The following is a 14032-nucleotide window of genomic DNA, read 5'->3' on the forward strand; positions in this document are numbered from 1 at the left end:
TTTAACACTTTATAGAGCCTGAACTGGCCATGCACACTTTATTAAGCATGTGGAAACAGCTGTTCACAATTAAGGTCTTTATTCTTCAAATACCTACTACTGGGCATAGAGCTGATTGCCATATGTAATCCAAGTCAGTGATCTGTATCTCCATATAGACATACCCTACAGTATTCTTAAACTGCTTCTCTTTATAATAATGTTAGTTTTCCTGCATAGTAAAAAAAATGGAAACTCAGAGCTTAATTCTCCTCTCCTTCTCACCAACATGAATCAAGACAACAGAGCTATGCTGATGAAAGCAAATGTAAAAATAGAACGATAGTCAAATCCCAAGAGTATATTTTAATTTTTACAAGTCAAATATCTAAAAACAAAAGCAAACACCTGCCAAGCTGCTACCAGTAAAAAGGTCAGTCTTTCATGGAGCAGCAGAACTTCTCTTGGTGATAGATATCGTTTCCACAGGAAGAAGGAATTGTGTGTCATCACTATTATGCATAAACCATGGGAACAGACAGCAACAGCCTGGTCAGAAAGCTGCTTTTCTTGACTCTTCACACACCTTTTCCTTTGGCATTATTAAAATATGCAGGAATGGAATATTCTGTTACTTCTGCAGAACAAGATACACAAAGGAAATGGTTTGGCAAGCTTGTTTCCAAGTGTAAAGGGCTTTCTTAGTTCCCAGTAGCCCTGGCCAACAAAATTAAAACTCTTTAAACAACACTCAAGTTGGTCTTTCCTTAGGATGCATTTAAATGTTCCTAAGTCCACCGAGTTACTTCCTTTCTTTTAAACTCTTTTTGTCCAAATGTCAAGTAGTTACTAAGGGACAAATGTTTTCCAACAGACCCTTAACACAAAGCTCAGGAAAGTAACTCCTTATGTGTTTGGGAGCTGCAGGCATTTGAGGCCTGATAGAGGCAGATATTTAAATAGGTGCTCGTTTCCAACAAATAACCAATTTCACTTGGAGGCAAAAACCGAGTGAAAACCTGAGTCCACATTTTACAGCAGACACGTGTGCTAACGCCCGCACTAGCAAGCGAAAGTTCAGTCACATGTGGGCTTGTTAACTGTGTCAAGCCCCGAGACAGCAGTGACAGGGGGCACCAGAAAAGCAGGTTTTGTGGCATGCCTGTCTTTCTGCTGACATGCAATAGGCCCTGAACATGGCTTTCTCTTGGAGCTTAATCTTACGGTGACAGTAAACACCCTGCAGTGCAAAGTCAGTTACCAGGCAGTACTCACTGCTAGCTCTGTCTCCTTTGGGGTTTTGCAAGGGCAGGTAAGACACTAAGGAAAGTCCCAGGCAAGAGCATTTTGAATTTCCCATTGCAGCATGAGTATTTCAGTGTAAGAATGAATGTTGTTGAGATGATACCAAGCCCAGTTATGTGGAAATCTAGATTAGGCAAGGTATGCAGTGGGCATTTGGCTACTATAATATATCACAAGTACTCAAATACCACTTAAATATGTGGTAACAGTTTAATAGGTAATAGCTTAATCAGTTATAGTTTAATACTAGCCACACATTAAGCAGCACAGATACAGGTGCTAGGAAAAAAATCCAGGCACAGAGATCAAGTCAATCAGATGTTTACCCAGCTCATAGAATTTAGCCATAGTAATTAAGCAACTATGTTTTATCTCATGTTCATCATATTAGTTTCCCTTATCTACAAAACTATATTTTATAATGGTCAGACTAATACCTCTTTCTTTGCTCGAGTAGGTTGAAGTCATGTGAAAACTGGTGTTTCTTTGAAAGCTAAGAGGAAGTTGCAGATTAGTTTGAAGGTTCTTGGAAAAGCAACACAAATCTTCATTAGGGCAGTAATGAGCATTAATGCACTGTAACTAAAATGGTCTGTTACCTCTTCTTGTTAGAAACAGGATGATAGATGGAAACCATTTCCTCTCTCTGATTACCATTGCAATTCTAATGAGTTTGGTGAATAAATACATGATTGAACTGATCATGGAAAAAAACAAGAGCATAAGGCAGTGATTTGATCATACAACTACCCACCCCGCCCCGGGAACAGCGCTATTTAATTTTAATGGTTAATGACATGGATGTTACACAATGACAAAAATGTTCATGTGTCTTTCTATAAGTTTTGGAGGGAGGTTTTTGTTGTTTTCTCTCTAATGTTAAGACGTTCTAGATGATGAGAGAAAGAACAAAGACATGGAAAAGGAGGTTATTCCTCACTTTTCTTGTTTTCTACTATCCTCCTAGTTTTACTTCAAAATACATTTCTAGATGCACATTTCCAAGATTACAGCTAATGTACCAGACCTGGTACTGTGCTCTACAAGATCCAAAATATGACAATGAAGTGTGCAGTGCTTAAAAGGGCTTACGAAAATTATGGAGTTTTGACACATGACAGTAGTCTTCAAATTATTGTTCCTTTATAATAACATTTTTATAGCAGCCTGAAGAAATTTGAGTTGTAAATGAATATATAAACACTTACATAAATAGAAAGACATGTACTTTTATATATTCTCAAGCAAAAAACTACCATAAGACCGCATACATATCCGCCATTTAGCATAAAAAAAAATTACTCACATGTTGCAATTATCTCATTTTTGAGTAGTCAAAAAAATCAGGAAGTCAGAAGTAAAGTTCTACTGGAAAAATCCAAGCTTTAAGGCATGAAATTGTATTGTAAAGGCACTAAACAATACCCCCCACTATCCTGCTGTACCTTGTAATAAACAAACAAACAATTATGATAAAAGATTTTGAATATTTATGGTCCTTGATTAAAGCATTTTATAGATAGACTCACATTTTTAAAATATATTTATTTTGCAGTATAATCTTAATATCATGTATAATGCATAAACTAGGTAACCTGTTTTTAAAGGCAGAAGATAAAAATGGAAACATTTCTTGTCCCCTTTTTATTTTTTTCTAAATATTCTCTAATTATCTTCTCCAAAATATGCGATCAGAATAATATATCTAATTGCTTCAACGAAGCATTGTATTGGCATTCCTATGTAAACAGTGGGAGAGGCTGTGCATCCCAGTTCCCCTACAAAAGCACACAGCCCAAATTTAGTAGTACCAGTCCACTCTAGCATTATGATGCCAGTCCCTCCCAAGCAAAGCAGATCACAGAAGGGCATGAATACTGACACAGAGGCAAAGTGGAGGAAAAGGACAGTATAAATTAAGTTTTATTACATAACTTAGAAAATTTCTGACTTCCACTTTCCTCTATATCCCACCATCCTTTTCTGCTTTGCAGAAATATATATATAGATATATATAGCATACTCATGGTCTTATCTAATGGGCCAAGACAATACAGTCTTCTACTTTCTACAAGATGAAAGACTTCTCGGTCCCATAGCAGGGCTGGCCGGGGCACTGAGGCCAGGAATGAAGAGAGTCCCTTATCCAGCCATCACTATTCACCACATCCCCCTCCACCTCTGCCTGCATAACGTCCCACACATTTGGTCATTGCGTCCTGGACTGGCCCTTTAGACCAGGTAACGGACCTGCAACCTTGTGCTTGCAGAACCACTGTTGAAGCCACATCGAGGAAACCTGGCAATCTACCACGTCTGTGTGCACAGTTTAGGGATCTTTTCACAGCACCAGACAAAGAAGGAAAAAGGCAGTAGCCTTTACACCTAGATTTTTTACCTCAGAAGAGGCACTTGATCTTGATAGAATTCAACTACTACATATACTTTGGTGTGTTTTATGTCCCAGCATCTGATACAGAATGTTTTACTGAAAAATCCCTATGCAGGTAAATGTCGGTTCAGCCATGGAAAGTTGCATCTATACAGACAGCCACTGTTGTGGGCTTAGTTCTCGAAGCGATCAAGGAAAAAGTGACCCAAGCAGGACTAATTTGGCCCTTCACATATGGTGTATAAACCTACACGTAGGAGACCACTAATCTGGGGAAGAGGCCAGCCTAACATTAATTGTGTCTCTAGGCTACACATTCTTCAGCTGATGCAAATGAAAAAGTACAGATGTCATTTTGGCCCATGGACAGTTCCCATACTCTTTTACTGATGCCGCAGAAACACTGATCATGAACAAAGTGGCTAATAAAAAAAGCATACAATATAAAAGCTCTCAAGTTTAAACAATTCACTGCTTCACACCAGAATATCCATACATATAAAAAATAGAGCAATGGTCAAATTTAATTTTCTCTGTGAAGCTCTTGCAGCAGAGAAATTGCCATGCTTTGGCTATAAATTTCTCCATAAAAATGGCACCTATTAATATGAACTTTATACCATATTAAAGTACAAGAAACTCATAAAGAATAATACCATGCAATACAATTTTCCTTTGTATTGTGTCTTTTCTGTAAACTATGTCCCCAAATCATTTGCAGAATGAAATCATACTATTTAATTTTACAATCTACATTATTAGTTTATATAACTATCAGGCCACGTACCTGGGGCTCTGTATAGACTTAGTCCAAATGGGCCATGCAGTCACTTTGTCTAGTCTCAACAGGCCAAGCAGACACCAGCCGGGACAGCCTGAGTGCTCAAGAAAACTCTCTTTGCCCTTTATGCCTCCCCTCTCTCTTCCCCCAGCTCCAGCCAGGAACTAGTCACAGCTGCCTTTCTTTGGCGTTTGTGAGCCCATCTCAACCACTGCTTCCAAAAGGGAGAGGCGAAATTAAACACAGGTACTGCAACCTATTTAAATTCTGCCAGCACTTGCTATAAAGTACAGCATTTAATCTTTTAAGGACAGAGTTGTGGAAAAAGGCTGGTCACTGAGATCTCTCTGCTGCTGTTGCTGCTAAGGACTCAGGGACACATGCTCAGGCTTCAGGGCATTTTGGAGAGTGCTCTGTTGCTCTTCTATGGTTGATCCAAGAGGTCCTACGATGGCTCCTTTCTTGCTTCTGTAGAGCCTCCTAACAGCATATATATGTGGAGCTCAGGGACACTCCACACTGGAAATATCTTCCAGGGCCCTTGTCCCCATGAGCATCACAGAAAATAGGAAAAGAGATTTCACTCTGATTGCATTTTCTCTTGTTTATCCAGAAGAACCGTTGTCTCAGTTGCACTATGTTGCATTAATCCTTCTCTATACGGACAGTCCAGGACACGTAACACAGGATACATCCTTCCCTAGGAGACAAAATCAAACAAAATGTAAACTGACATACTAACTCTGAGAACCCCTCCTCTGTACTATTTCTCAGCCCACTTGCACAGAAGTCAAAAAGCAAAATTCCTACTGCTTTCAATGGCAGAAAGCACCATGAGCAACCTTAAAATGCTTTCACCTGGCTAGCTGACCTGGTGGCCTGCCCTCGTGCTATTTGGCGACCCCTTTTTTTCCTCACTTCATTCTGCAGAGACAGCTGGATGAATTATTTACTTCCTATCCTAAACCATCCTATGGTGCTGCTGTACACTGCCACGCAGCTGCTGCTTTCACCCCAAATGTCACGGGCAGATTAGAGCAGGATCTTTGGAGAGGGGCCATGTGGTCAGAGGGGGATCAGGGCTGAGTCAGAGGCAGCGCAGCAGGCAGCAGCACAGCACACACATAATTGCTCAGTGCTTGCCATCTGCTGAGGGGGGCTGAGTTTGGCTCATGCGGTGGGAGATCAAGGACTTTACAGCGGAAGAATGACAAAGTGGGGCCCAGGGGTACGTTCAATGGGGGGGCCTGAGATCTTGGGTTATCTCAGAAATTTGGGGCAGTCTAAATTCCATTGGGCGGCACTGATTCTTCCCTTTTTAAGTGGCTGTACTTCAGTGGAGCGGTGTCTAAAATATCTCTCTGCCAAGCAGAGAATACACAGATGAGATGGTAATGCTGCAGCTGAAAAGTAGCCTCCTTGCATGAAAGAGAATTAATTTTTGAAATGCTGTGCAATCCTGAGCTATTACAATCACGTGTTATCTAAATGTATGCTAATTTTGCATATTACCAGACTCTGCCTCTTTCTTTTCTGCTCCTCATTTGCCCATCACCTGGAAGGATTTAGTAAATATTTTGCAGCCATGTTTGTGATTCACAGGCAATAATTTAACCCTTTTTTTCTTTTTTTTTTTTTACATTTCTGGCTCACACCATCCTACAGGCTAAGACCTCGCTTCCCCTGGCAACATGGAGATCCACTTGAAGCCCTTGCCACTGTTAACAAATAATCTAGTGATAGTACAGAGATCATTTCTCAGAAACTGCAGCTTGATTTAAATTCACTCACTGCAGCTCCTCATCTCAGCTGGTGTCCTGCTGTGCTTAATTGGTCCTCTGAAAGTACATCTTCCTTGTATCTTGATTATTTTGAAAAGGAGGGGAGAGGGGAGGAGAGAAGGAAAGAAGTGTGGAGGGCATCTGTGAGAAGTGAAAGAGGAGGAAGGAGGAGTGGCAGCAGGCAAGTTTTACAGCAGTGTAGTGAGTTGTCTCAACATGCTCATCAGAGACGCTGTAAGGCAGATTCTCAGATGATATAAAGAAATGTAGCTAAGAATCCAGGTAATTCCACTTCTTATTACAAGAAGTGGATTTAAAATGTTTTGGAATAATCTATTTAGTAAAGATCATCAATATTAATAAATGAAACAGTGCCATGGCACATCCCAAGCATAAGAACTTGATTGTCCATGCTGATAAATTGGAAGAATGGCCATTGGCACAGTTTTGGCCTGAACAAGCTAGAATTCATCCAGACAATTCACAGTTAGAAATTAGCACATTTTTGGAGTTCTCCAGGCCCAGGGCCATTCACAACAGGCAGTCTGGATGCAGCCACCTGTTTCAGATGATAACAGAGTTCAAGAGTACAGACACAGCTAAACCACACCAGGACCTCATGGGCATGAAAGAGGCCTTATTTCATTTGTAGACGTAAATTATGCAACTAGTGGTTTCTATCTTGAATGGATACTGCACTTTCTAGGAGCAGAAATGTCCTTATACCTCACCAAGTTTACAGACATCTCTCAGACAAATCAAATTTACAGCCATAATCAGTTTAACTCTCCTCAGATTTAGGAAGAACTCAGATCTTAGTCCACATTTTCCTGGGCAAGTGCTGTAGCCAGGAGGCTGTTTTGAAGGCCATGATCAGAGGTTCTTTCATCAGTGATGGTTCATGAAAGGTGAGCTCTCTCCAAGTTAGCCCAGTGAAGGAGTCCAGCCCTGGGTGCAGCGTACTGCTTGCCTGGCTTTCTGCTCAGTCTCCCCTCTGTTGGACTTGAACTCTTCATCCAGATACGAAGCCTGGAAGAGGCTTTTGGGATAGTCCTGGCCTCACACTATGCATGTCCCTAAAAATCAAGGGATGGATCTTTACAGGGTACAAATAATAAAGCCTCCAACGGACTTCAGTGGGGCTGCTTATATTCTTCTAGATAAACAGTTAGATCTTTATGGGGTTGGCAGACTTTTTCACAAAATTAAAGTCCCAAGTCCAGCTAGATGTCATGTTCCTATCTACAAGGCCTTGTATTGGTACTGTGTCTTCATTCTATAGGGAAAATCACTGCTGTAATTAATTTAAGAATGTGTCCTCTCTAAACCACACTTCAATCGGGTTGTATTTTTGAATAATTAAGCTTTTAAAAGAAAGTCTAATGAGACTAATGGCTATCAAATTACTAGATTTTGAAAAACATTGATTTTCTCATTTACACTCATACATGGCTGCTAAAATTAATTGATTTCATTTGCATATAGAGATTGCATTTGCTTTGACTTCAAGAATGTTGCTCTCTCCCGAGTTTCTCATCAAACTTTCAATATTCATTTTCATAAAAAGGCAAGTGATCCTTTAACTGTGCTCATTTGCATAGGAACTAAGACATTATCCATCATCTAAATAAGCACTATTTTAATTATCCTTTTTGTTTGAATATATTCTATCCCAGAGTGCTTAGATATTTCAGCTGTTCTTGTCTCCATGGTATCCGAATACCTTACAAAAATTATAATAGAAAAATCTAACATCAGATTATTTCAAACCTTTTGCTTTCTCCCTTTTCTTAGAAAAATGCTTCCCTTTCTCTTTCCTACCACATCAGCTAAGCTAAGTCATTTTTTCCACCTCTTACTGACTTTCCTCTTTCTGTCTTGTAACTTTCCTTCTCCTGTTCCTCCTCTAACTCGCTGATTGAATGGGAAGTCTGAGCTGTTCACATAGTTGGAAAAGGTTAAAGTGCCAAATGACTCGCCTTTCCCCTACTTTAAAAAGTAGCACTAAGAAAAGCAGAAATTCTTTCCAAGGAGACCTATCCCTAGCAGCAGAGAGAGAAATATAAAAAGAACTCCAGATAATGATAAGTCAGTTTAATATTAGTGAAATGTGCTGGTGCTGACCATTTATCCAGAGATAGGTCTACTTACTGTCAATAGCCAAGTTCCCTTTTCATCAACAAGAAAGACTCATCACGATCAGCACATTACTCCATATTGTCTCTCCCTCATACCATACTTCTGATCATCTTCTGATTATCTGAACTGCTCATGTTTATTTGCTGTTTATAAAGTATGCCCATCACTTTACAAAGCATATCAGAACTTTACAAAATAATCACAAGAAGAATCTCTCTCTTTTACTGTCAGTATCTCCTCTCCTCCATCCTTTCCTCATCTCATCCCGCATTCTGCAGAGATCTATTTTTATTGATTGCTTGCTGTTATGCTGTTGTTCTTAAATAATTTATTTTTGTCAAATTATGGACAGGAAGCTAGACCACGTAAGTAGAGTTACAGTTATGTTCTCATTTTGATCTGGTTTTGGTCATTCCAGTTTCTGCTAGATGGGAGATCTACTGCAGAAAAGCATCGTTTCTGATGGAGGTAAAATGCACATACCGAATTGACTGTGCCACAACTCTAGCGGTCCATAGCTCCCATGGAAGGCCGTGAGCCCCCAGCCAAAGGGCTATCCCAGAGAGGGCTGTGAACAGGACTCCTGCAGTCTGTTGTCAAACTGAGCTGTTCTGCATGAAAAGAACAGCAGATGAAAACACAGGTTTACAGAGGTCATTTCTCTAATGTCAGTGGAGTGCGACGTTTTGAGCCACTTGTACTCCTTGGCTCTCCCATATTAACAAGGAATAATTCAACTGCATGTCCATCCAGTCCTTTGCCTTTCTGCCAAGAAGGGTGCCACTGCTCACTGCCTAGTATTTGTGATGTAAATACGTTTTCCAAAATCTCAATGAGTCACCTCATTTTGTGAGGTTTTGGTCACTGGTAATTTGGACTTGAACTGGGAAATGAACACATTCTGTCTTTCCTGGGCAGTGATAATGTATGAACTGGTTGGCATTGCTGAAATCAGTGCAAGTTCTAGCTTCAAAGGAGCTAGGGCACTACGAAAAACATGGGACCAACTTCTGGCATCCTGCTACATCATTGATGCTTTGCTTTTGTATTATGTTACTACTGGAAGTTATGCTTCTCCAGCAACAGGTTAACAGCGTGTATACACTGGCCAGGAGTAAATACACTGGTCAGGAGTAAACCTAAACTGGAATTAGAAGAATCTTTTCAATCATTAAAATACTGAAGTTCTGAAAAAATTCATCCAGCTGGAGAACTGGATGGGAAGTATATCTAAATACAAGATAAAGTTGGTGATTTTCTGCAGGCGGGATTCTCCAGAAGGTGGAAAAGTCCAAGTGATTGACCTGGTGAGAAAACAGGAATTACATTAAATGCAGCAGATAGGCTGCAGCAGAGTCTCAGGTCAGAAACATCACTCAAATAGAATTTACATTAGGAAAAGTGTTCTGTGGCAGCATGAAGGCTTGAGCATATTTGCAAATGTGCTAAGTCAGGGAAACCTGACTATATTGTTCCTGTGGTGTGTCATTTTCCAAAACATAGTTTTTACTCTTGCTCTTCACGTTAGCTTACCTATGGCAATGCCAGATGGAGTGCACCCTGCCTGGTCTCATCACAGGAACTAAATGGCTTTGGCCTTTGCTGAGAGAGTGGCTGGGAATGCCTTACTTTAGGAAATAGCCAAGGAGTCATGGTCAAATATTATACCACAGAAATCAAATGAGTGGGAATATTTCTCTGGCTACCGAGATGATGGATGTGAACAGAATCAAAAATAAACCCAAAAATGTGTTTGCATTGCCAAAGGAGAACATTTTATAAAATTATCCTCTGTCACTGTCAGTTCTGTTTTTGAGTATTATCAGTTCTGCTTGTGCAGGGCTGGAATCTGAGCATGCAAGATCCACTTACCTAAGCTGAACAATAATTAGTATCAGATGGTCATCTCATTGTGGGTACACAGACATGCGTTCTTAGAAAACCATGCATGCAAGCGATATGCCACAAAGACTGACTGTATGGACCACAACAAATGCAATTAGGTGCCTGACGGCCAGCAGTTTCACTGGCATTTTGCTTGTAATATCATTAGGAGTTGGGTGACTTCTTAATATCCATGAGTTGCCTGTAGTCTGCAAGAAACGTAGCATGGCATTTGTAGGGGCAGAATCCCACAGTGATAGTTAAAGGAGAGGATTTATTTTTCCTTGATGATGATCCTAAACACTTTGTTTAGGTGGCTGATATCAAAAGGAGCGGATTACTCATTTGCATGCTTGCATACATGTTTATTTGACTAAGGTAATTCACCCCCACAATGGGTGAATTTCTGTCTGGTTTGTGAGGACGCTCCAAGCGAATGAGGGCTGACAGCACTCACTGCATGTAATGAGCAATTCTGAGTATTATAGGTAGTGGAAAATATTTTATTCTTTGCATGTACACAAAGACTAAAATATGTGTAACTTTGTTATTTCTAAACTATAATGCTTCAAACAGGCTTAATGAAGTAAACCGCTGGCCAATATGAAGTCTTTACAGGCAAAGAAAGGCATGTGGAACAATGGAAAAAAACCTGTTTTATCAGACCAGATTCATAATCAGAATTTCATGATTACATCTTACAATCGTGACAGCATGTGCTGATATCCTAGAGCCAAACAATTCCGAATTTGGGAAACAAAGAGATTGTTCAGAACCACCCATCTTGCAGTCAAAGTCCAAATGCTGCAGACTGATCCCTTTGCCTCAAGAAGAGCAACTTTGTCAAGAAAGCAACCCAAGGCTTCTGCTTAAGAAGAGGAGGCTGGTTGGAGGTTTGTTTGCTTTGTGAACGATAACATTTTCTTATCTTGAAATTGCTCCTTTTTTGGAAAGGAAACTGTTAAATCCTGAGTACATTCATTATAGGCTGCTGGAAAAGAAAAAGCTGAGCTAAATGAAGCATGAATGCCATCCAGAAATTGCACCGAGTACGTACGCTGAGCCAGAGGTTCTAAATAGGCTTTGCTGATTTGGGTGTAACCCTTGTTTGGGTGTTTTTAGGGGGTTTTTGAGTGAACTTTCTTAAAAGCATGTAATGGAGTAATGAAGCAAGGCATTTTAATGAATAGCTAACTGAATGACTTTTGATCAATGTGACTATCAAAATTTTTATATAGACAATGATTTTTAGGATCCAGAAAATACCAGAAATGCATGGTGTCTCGCTATAAAATGAACACTACTTTTTGAGTTCGTGTGGTCATGTACTCTACAGGAATAATATTTAACACGCCTGTGTCATTCCATTACCAAAGTGTACACGTTATGGAGTGTAAATTGCGGCTCTGAGGCACAGGCTCTGCTAAGAGGAAGAGTAATGGTCCAGCGTTGCAGGAGCAACTCACAGCGGCGATGTACCTCCAGGCATCACCGAGGACAGGAGCACAAACACAGCAGCGAAGGATTTTGCAAACTGCAGCGTGTGCTCCCCCCGGCTACTCTGCTCTCTGTCATTACTGTATCCAGCGCGCCAAAGAAGATTTCTAGCAAGGTCAGCATCATTAAGGACCCTGGACCTGATTCACTGTTGCTCAGAGACTCGGGCAGTCATTTACTGCAGTGGAAGGGAAAGAGGAAGGGCAGACATTTTGAAAAAGTGTAGGGAGCTAAAGGGAGAGCTAAAACAAAGCTTGATTTTTCTTTTCCTTGGGAATGGGAGTAAGAGTACTAGTGATTTCAAGATTTTAGAACATAAATACCAGTTAATGTAAAAACAATTTTTGAAATTAACTGAAAATCTGGGAGAAACCTGTTTTGAATTGCTTATGTTTGATTTTTAGTGAATAAAATTTGATTTTATTTAATTTTTACTGAATAAAAATGTATTTTTTCAAATACAAGTTTTCAGTCTTCTTCAAATACTTTTAGGTGAGGAAAAGATTGATTTTTAGCTACAAGAGAAATCTTGTATTCTGAAAATATTGAAATAGGCCCAAGACATAAAGGACAATGGCATAGGTAAAAGGGGAAACATTTTTCCTTCACAGCTGAGAAAAGTATAGAGAAAGTTTCCTGTACTCTGTAGCCAATGTTACCTAATCTGGTTTTGACTAATGAACTAATTGCTAATGACTTCTTTGCAGCTAGATCCAAAGATACCTGGATTTCCATGGACAAGTCTTTCTAATAATGAAACATTAACCAAACTGAGACATTTAATCTAATGTAAATGAAATCGGCGTCACTGCTGATACGGACTCAACAACTGGTTTTGATCTCTCTTCTGTTCCTTGAAGAATGTTCCATTTCATACGCAAGCTCATCATGACTCATGTCCTATGTTTGCTATGATTTATAATAATTAACAGTGGGGTTCTCTGCATAGAGGCCTGAAAGTCATTTCTTATGCAGGATCTTCCATGTTAAAGCACATTCTGTGCCTGTACTTGGGAGACTAGAAAGGTCAAGCTAGATCCAAAGCAAAATAAATAAATAAAATTAAATTAAATAAATAAAATAAAATAAAATAAAATAAAATAAAATAAAATAAAATAAAATAAATAAAGCAAAGCAAAGCAAAATCTAAAACAAAACCTTGCTTGTCATAACCCTTGGCATGGAAGGGTCCAATGTTCAGATTTCTCTGTGCTCTACACTGCTGCTGTAGAGAGATCATGTTGAAGAAAAGTCTCTAAGGCTTTCTTTTAACTGGAACATCCTCAGACTCTTACCTGGTCTACTGCTGCTGCTGCTGCTCCAAAAAGGTGCAGTTCTCTCCTAGGTCCTGCATGATATCTGCCAAACCTGTGTGGATGTCTTGTATATCCTAGAGCATTTCATGTGGTAGTAGGTGCCTTCAGTTCAAAGACTGACTGGAGCCTTACAAGTGGGATTACATTAAAGATTAGGACACACAAATAAATGTAGATCTCTGCTGGAAGTGCCTAAGCTCCCTTTGTAGTCACCAGAGAGCTAAAGTCATTGGAGCCTAGAGAGTGATTCACCTCATGGGAAATACTTGGCTGCTGGTCAGCTAAATTGCTTTTTAGACTCCACTAGCTCCACTGTCTTTCCTTTGACTCTCATTGAAGTTTAGACTCTCGCAGCACAAATAGACACCTCGATGTAGATACTTAGACGTCTTAAGATGAAGGTGAATCTACTAATAGGTGAAATCTCTAACCATTAGGCTATAGGCTGTTCTGATTATGGGGATAAGTAAGGTAAAGGTCTTAATCCCTCATTAGAAGCTGACACATTTTATAGGGATAGATAAGAAATCATTGCACAACTGAGACATAAATAAGAAATTTATACTCAAGCCCAAATAACAGTTCAGGAGGCTCTTGAAGTAAATAAGGATCATATATTCCTGCCTAACAGGCAAAAACATTGTCACGTTCCTGACTTGCAGGAAATGTAGATCAATCTGACAAAGTAAAACAGAATGGTCAGCAAGAAAATTAGAATTGGTAGCTCATAAACACTAAAATCTGACAAACAAAGCAAAATCCATGAACTCACCCACTTCTACAAATAATCAGAACCTGTTAATTGCCCCTGTTGTTATTTAAACACTGTCTCTGTCTGAGGAGGTAATCCAATTTTAATTGGACAGCTTCATTGGTGGTGTTTTTGTTTGTTTGATTTTTTTAAAGTTAGTCTACAGCTCCTTGTCAGCTGCTCTTAGGAGCAAAAGAGAAATGTTGC

The 14032-nt window shown here is 39.6% G+C and overlaps 1 long non-coding RNA gene across 1 annotated transcript; it reads right to left on the reverse strand.

The window, feature by feature from the left end:
* Positions 1-320: 320 nt before the first annotated feature.
* LOC135327804 (uncharacterized) lies at positions 321-13350 on the reverse strand. Its single transcript, XR_010388182.1, has 3 exons — positions 13054-13350; positions 8861-8988; positions 321-5157 (listed from the first exon to the last, which is right to left on the reverse strand). It is a non-coding gene; the product is annotated as an uncharacterized LOC135327804 (long non-coding RNA).
* Between the last annotated feature and the right edge of the window lie 682 nt (positions 13351-14032).

Source organism: Dromaius novaehollandiae, chromosome 3 (assembly GCF_036370855.1).
Source record: "Dromaius novaehollandiae isolate bDroNov1 chromosome 3, bDroNov1.hap1, whole genome shotgun sequence".
Lineage (NCBI taxonomy): Eukaryota > Metazoa > Chordata > Aves > Casuariiformes > Dromaiidae > Dromaius > Dromaius novaehollandiae.